The following is an 8159-nucleotide window of genomic DNA, read 5'->3' on the forward strand; positions in this document are numbered from 1 at the left end:
CTCACTTGTCATGTTTATAGTTTTGCTGATATAAAAATTCGAAACTGTATAAATATTACACAGCCAACACACATTCATTTATATTATTTTTGTTACGAATATTGATTGGTGAAGAAGTGGAAGATTCATTATTTTCTTCAGTTGTTATAGATGTGTCATTGAGTGGCTGCGTCAAAATCACTGGTCTTATCACATCACTGTATTCTCTTTGGCCGGCGAAATTACATGCTACTTGTTTCTGGAGAATAACTGCGTCCGTATATTGGGAACATTGAAGAGATCCTAAGTTGATTTTTTCATTCAAACGGGCATTTTCGACTACAGTCTTCAAAGCCTTGATATTGAGTTGGTTGATAACTCGCTCTGTACTGGTTAAATCTGGATCTTTTAAATCTTCCTCAATCATCTTGATTCGCTCGAGACATACCATCTTCAAGCCGGCCGAATCTATATCTTCGTACAACAACTGAGATTCAAATTCCGATAACGGCGAAACATAATTCTTACCATTTGGTAAGAGTTGTTTTGATTCAGTACAGACATCGTCAGTAGTATCATCATTACTGTCATCGTTGTACATGTTTATAGTTACTAAAGGGTTTGACTTTCGATTTTTAACGTTGAATTGAAAAGGCATCATGAGTAAACAACACGATTTACAAGCGGACCACATGGTGCTCAAAGCTCTTATATTTCCAATTCTGAAATCAGATGAGCAATCGCAATATGTTTATCCAAATGATAGACCTATCCAGCTGCTGTACCTTTGTCCAGTTAAATCTGAAACCATACCAGAGACTGATTTAAATCTAATGACTTCTGGAAATGTTTATCTCTACATCCACCTTCTCACGAATGGAATGATACCGCAAATATCAACAGCAATACGATTATTGCAATTTACGAAAAAAGAATTTGTTCAAATAGTGAATGAAAACAGTTGTGTTTTGTCGGTTAATCGTTTAAATACCAATCTGTTAAAGGATATCAAGAACTCCGTATGGTTACTCAACAAAAAAGGAAAGCCGGTGTTTTCGCATAACCATATTAGATTGTATACAGAGCTAAATAGTTTTTTCCACAATCTGTACAGAAACGTCGACTTGGATGCTTACAAAATGTTTCTGGTTGGATACATCTACTTTTTCTTAGGGAGACAAGAGTATCCACTGTTTGAAATGAAGCAGATGTTCGACATGTATAACCAAGGTTTTAAACCTGGCATTGAAGAGGACATGAAAGATAAATTCTATCTACTCAACTACCTCACCGGATTGTATTCTCATCATGAGTGTTCACTATTATATAAGAGAATGAGACAATTTCTGACTTTTGTTCAGAAGTTTCGGCACAGCACATTTATGTTATTTCAAGACATAAAAAGTGAATCAAAAACATACACACACGAAGAATCTGCAGGAGTCGTGTGTAGTTATGCGTTAACAAAAAGTTTTGACAATATTTCATCAGAATTGTTTTCACAGAGGTTTGACGAATGTAGAAGCGGCATACTGAACACATTTAAAACTACTATCCAATACTACAATAAGGAAAGGTATGATGAAATGACTACAGATATTCAGCGAGGATTAGTTGTTTATCAAGAGAAAAGTGGTGACCTTACACGATATTTTCTAAAGAAGTACGACGAACATTTATTTTCTTTTTCTACCAATACCATAAACCTGAAAGAAGTGCTGAGAACTGCCCTATTACAACAACAAAGATCCATGCTTGAGCTACAAATTGAAAAGCATCCAATCCGCTTATTATGTGAGCTTATGTCTGGTGGGTGTACAAGTGATGTACAGTTTGGATCTGTGGAAATACTAAAACATAAGCCATTCAAACCAGTATTATCGAAGTGGAAGGAAAGAGAACACAAGATTGTAACACTCACTAGTTTAAACATTGATAGACCTATAACAAAATCAATTGTGGAAACAGTTAAGCGGCATTTCATATACCCATCGATCTCAAGCTATGTTAAGTACTGCATAGAACTTCTTTCACACGTGAGACAACACGAGTACTATTATCATGAAATCATTAATCCGTTTTTACCAATATATACCATTGCCGCGGATGTCGATATTTACGATAATGAATTTGTGCAATCGTACTATTTTGGTGAAAATCAGTGGGAAATGAAGCAAAACCTATTCGATGGTTTGAAACTGCTTGTGAAAATTGTGGCAAATGATGTGCTAAAAGTGCTTCCTCCGATAGATGATACAAACACAATATTCCTTATGTACGAGTCAATTCGTGACGATCTTGATCAAGTATCGAGTTCAAAATTTAAACTCGGAATAAGATTAGTTGTTAAATTTACAACGCTTGCTTTGAAGAACAGCTCTGTTGTCTGTTCATTTCTAAAGACTTTGGAAATGTTCAGAGGAATGATATCAATTTTAGCGGAGATAACCGATGAAGAAATATTTGATACAAATGTATATGGGCAGCCTGCGCACAGCATACGACTACCATTGAACATGAAATCGGATGGTTCGAAGGCTTTGCTACCAGTGTTTTTCAGAGGTCAAGAGAAAAACGTTCTTACCGCCTTGAAAATGACTACTTCATTTGCACACTCCAGAAATAACACGGATGATTTGACCAACATACATTACATTCATGAGCTGCAAGATCCATCTGAACAGATTCTACAAAGGTTTAACCTCGACAATGTTATAAAGGACATGTTCGTTGTGAAGAGTAAAACATATGTGGACAGATCAACTATTCAAGTAAATCAATTTCAGTTCACCGAACGACACAAGGAAAAACTAATAAAAGCTATTGATTTTTTCTCTGAAGGAAGATTAACGAGAAAATGGAACGCTGGCCACCTGAAACGTTTGCAAACAACTCCTATTCAGACAAGTGGAACAAGAGATGTTTACAACTGGGTATCAGGATTGAAATTTTGCGCTATCTCGGAACACAAAAACCCAGTCGGCAACCCGTGTACCTATTACATCAGAATCAAACAGAACGAGTCAAATAAATCCGTTCGATGTTTTTTGTATTGCCATTGCTTTAGCACGCGATGCCAGAATCTTGTTGTTTCAAAATGTATATGGAATTCTAACATCGAAATACAATGATAATAAGCAGATCATGTGTTGTTTCATTTTATTTCAAAAATATTGCATATGTTCACGAAACATTTTTTTATTACAGTAAATAGCTTTCAGTATAATTTCATACTTAACCATGCTTGAAAAGACATTTGATATAGCCGCTCTTAAGACACGATTAGGAAAATGTGATACCATTACACTGGTCAAGAGTCCGCTTACAAACGTTGTTAGACGATCGCTTACCGATGTTTTATTTTCTTTACTCAAAAACACCAAATGGAAAGAACAGCTAACGTTTATGAGAAAACGTTGCGAGGAACTGATAGATTGTCTAAAGCCAGACTTTATTCAGGAAAGTGTGAAAGAGTATAAGACATGTTATGTTGATGACTCGGATCATTCAAATGTTTACAGATGTATTTCCTACCTTTTGTTTGGTACAGAAAACCTTTGGAAACAAATTTTGGATGCCGTTGCATTTTTCACTGAAGAAAATCAAGATAACGACTTTGCTTTGTTCAAAATAATATCTGATAATAACTTTGCGAACGCATCCGATTTTTTTAAAACATATCACTCCGAAGGTGCCAATGTTTGCTCCATTGAAATGACCTACATGGACATATTTTTCATTGGGAAGACCTTTAAAATGACGATTTTCTTGTTAAATGACGACTGTTTGTTAAATGGTTCAAACCCTCATATGTTCAGAACAATGCAGGAAAGATGTAGAATGCATCTTCACTCTATTGATACTGAGCGCATTCAGCCCGTTGTTAAGATGAATAAACTTCTGCCTGTAGTTGATAGAAGTGTAATGAGTGCTTCACCGTACGACTTTTGGGTAGTGCCATCCAAAGATCATCCTAAAAGTAAATCATTTTTAGAACTTAAGGACAAGTATGATCCGTCTACAAACGTGAAACATGACGCGTATAACAATGCTATTCTATCTTATTCTTCATCCAATTGTGAAAACCCTAAAACAAACACATTTTGTGGCGTCCAAAATCAAAACAATGAAAATTGTTCTAAAGAAATTTGTAAAGATTACATGAGCTACTATGATTCTAAGGCTTCTTCATCACCGCCTAGAAAAGCAATAAAAAGAAGATACGAGGAATCGTTACCGCAATCGTATAACACATCAACTGAGGGTGTCACTAAACTTCTCAATAAAGAACAAACCAATAAACTTTCATTGCCCAAAAAGGCAAAGAGAAGCACCTTTAGGGAGAGACCATCACTGAACGACAACCTTTTCACACCCGATAAACCGGTCAAAATAAATTCTACAGATAAATGTAATCGCAATATGAAGAGGCCTACAAAAAGACAACATGGTGAAAATGATGAAATAGAACATAGCGACGTTAAATATAGTAAATCATCATCTACAATGGAGCTATGTGATACACATCTGATATTACAACCTAAAGTAAGAACTGCACCTACAATGAACGCATCATCTACACCATTGTCCACACATTTTCGTAATGCAGATAAACCATTGAAAGTGAAAAAAAGCAGGAAAACATATCTCGTAAATGGAAAACCAGCAGGGGATATACATTTGATATACAAACGGTCTAGACATTCACGATACGATAACAGTTTGTCGGTCATCTCTTGTAAATTAGCAAAGGAATGCTACAGAAGCAGTTTTCACACCAAACCAGAAATTCCAAAAACATACAACCCGATTGATGATTCTTTTAAAGTCACTGAAATTAAGAAAGGGGATAAAACATTTCTGTCTGAATATGCACCATTTCAATACAATTTCAACGAATCTAGTTATGAGAACAATGGAGTGTTTTTTCATGGACCGGACGAAGTATTTGGGCAAGAAGCTGACACCGATGATTCCATAGTCTTAGGAGTTCTTTCGAAATATCACAATCAAGGTCACACGTATCATTGGAGTAGAAATGGACAAGAAATTTACAGTGGAATCGATGCTGCTGTATTACGTGTTACAGAACCTGGGACATATAGCGTTGGGATAAAACTGGACGAACAGTCTTTTCATAAGTACGAAAATCCAGTGGAGATAACACTGAAAGGTGGCGAAAAAACACATGAACTTGATCAGGCTGGAGAACAAATTAACGAGGATGATAGATCTCGACTTGCAGCTCTGATCATTGGAGAAAACATTAAAGTGAAAAAACTTCCAAAAAGATCGAGCAAAAGCAAAACATTTACAGTCCAGGAGGTGACAGATGATGGCAATAGCTTTTTTAGAAGTGTCTCATATCTCATTTTTGGTCATGAATCATTTCATAAGAAAATACGGGACTGTCTTCATCGGTATATGACAAATGATGATAACAACTATATTTTAAGCAAACTTTACCTAAAACTTACAGGACAAAATAGTGTTACTAGTTATCTGAAACAAAACGATATTAAATCCTACGGGAAAGAGGCTGATGCTATGGCCATTGCATCCACGGTATATATGTTAAATGTCCCCATCCACCTCTTTGATGGTGAAACATACACAAAAACGTATTTACCAACAGATACCAATTATCACGAAAGAGGACTAGTAATTCAGAGAACGCAAGGCTGGCACATAAACCCTATACTCCAGTATCATAAATCAAGTATAACAATCCAGGACAAAGCAGAATTTGAAAATGAATCGTCGATTCGGGCATCAATTTCAAATATCGATGCCCTGTCAAGTATCGAAAATGAATCGTCGATTCGGGCATCGATTTCAAATATCGATACCCTGTCAAGTATCCAAAATATGTCTTGGGATGTAGAGAAAAGTCGTGAAAAACTTCAAAGACTTATCGATCGAAATAAACAGTCTTGTTCTTCAAAATCAAACCAAGAATGTTCTTCCAGCATTCAACTGGCTAAAGATCTATCACTGAGTGACACAGACTCCTCGGATGACGAACATCTACCAGCATTTTTAATGCAACCTACCACAAGTGGATCAATGGAATCTTTGAATACGGATATTTTGCAACCTACCATAAGTGGATCAATAGAATCCTTGAATACGGATATTTTAAGTACTAACATTTCTTCATCTGAAGACGAACAAACAGACGAAGAACTCGAGGAAGATGAATCCATCTGTTTTTATGCAAATCAACAGCCTAATGCTCCTACAAAACTGGTGCTGTATGTCAGACCTTTTGAGGAAAAGTCCATGGTAGAAAATATAACATGGGCTGTAAATAATGCTCTAAAAGAATCCACGAGAACACTTCCAAAACCAAAACTAAAAGTCCAAAAGTCCTTTACCAGTTCTGTTCAGACTCGTACTCAGATAGATGAATTTTTGAAAGAACAAGAATTTACAAATCTTGTATGGATGCTAAATGAAGATGAAAACCTTTATGAAAATGAAGACGTTGTTCGGCACTTTATCAACAGCATGATAGACGCCAGTCTCATAGACTTATTTGACGCTAGAATTAAAATCGAACAAGCATCTGATCACAAGGCAGAAATAATAGACATGCGAGTATCGCTGACAGAGTTAAACTCTGTTTTCTTTCGTGATATTGAATTAAACCATAACGATAATCTCCAGTTTGCCTGCTTGGCAGTACCAAATGCAGATGGAGCTGTTAACCGACACGTAGGTTATTATCACAATGGTACTAAGGACAATGCATGGTGTAAAATTGCAATCAATGAGGAAATTCTGAACTTAAAGCCCTTTCTTACAGCCAACAAGTATGTGACCGACAATAAATCACTGTATGTGTTATGGGAAGGAAGAGTTGCACATACGCTTATTTTTGAAAACAGCCCTATAAAGTGGTTTGATATTCCAGAAAATAATAATATGAACGAGATTGTTCTAGCCAGGACAAATCAAGAGAAGATTTACGCTATCGATTTAAAAAAGAAAAGGGTTTCAATAGTTGGGAATAGAGGCCTCACACCCTGGATTAAGTTGACAGAAATGACTCAATTTCAAGTTCCGAAGCTAAAATGTAGTCAGCTCATATTTGAATCGGATGGCGCTCGTGAAATAACATTTATAGGCAAGAAGAATGACAGGACCAAATCAACCGTTCTTATTGATTCGTTTTCACCGCAAGGGTCGTTCGTTCCAAAAGTACACGAGTTTGACATCAGATCAACAAAAAACGAATATACCGTCATTTCAGATATGAATAAGATAAAAGTTATATTTCCAGAACTTCCTAGAAGTAACGATACGAAATACATTATGCTGTTAGCAAGTACTATGAGGGAGAAAATTAATTACTTTTTATCGAAAACTTAATATGTTTGATCAAATATAGAGAAATAAACAGAGTTGCAAAATATTCTATTGTTTTATTTTTTCATCATGTTAACCAAACTGAATAATTGATTCAACAGCACCCACAACAGAATCTGCACTGATTGTCCATTCCTCGCGTAATGAGTAGTGAATCACGATCTTCAAATCACCGACGATCAGTGTAACTCCATCCACGGTTTCGGGTAGTACGCCATAGCAGGTTCTCACTTCTTTGTTAAATGTTGGGATGGAAGAGTGAAACTGATATCTTGCAAAGCTACTGTGAAGATACCGTGAGTGTGAAACTTTGTCCTTTGTGATGAAAATGGCTTTTTCATCGTCATTAAAAATCCCACCTACCACGTCTCGAATCGTGAAAGGACTTAGTTCTCGCACTTGGTGCTTGATCGCTTCTGGAAATACACTTCCCGATTGTTCATGTTTTAGAAGCACCATCTTCTGTGGACAAAATAGTGTCGAACTGTCAAAACTCAAACTAACGTCCATCTTGTCAATGGAAACTGCACGCTCAATCAGTTTCTTTGCAATTGAACACAAATCTGACAACTGTTCAAACGCAACTGGTAGTCGGTAGCACTTAGATGGTACACGAACCGATGTGGTGTTCAACAGGTTACTGGCACAAAATTCACCACTGCCATCTTCCACTTGAAACCATGATGGAAAGCGTTCTTGGTGAATGCGAAATTGTCTCTGTACAATTTGATTTGATACAAGATTTTGTTTTCTGCGTTTGTTCGCCTCTTGAATTTTCTTATCAAAGTTATAAGTGTGTCTGTCACCAT

This window comes from Mya arenaria, chromosome 10 (genome assembly GCF_026914265.1).
Source record: "Mya arenaria isolate MELC-2E11 chromosome 10, ASM2691426v1".
Taxonomy (NCBI): domain Eukaryota; kingdom Metazoa; phylum Mollusca; class Bivalvia; order Myida; family Myidae; genus Mya; species Mya arenaria.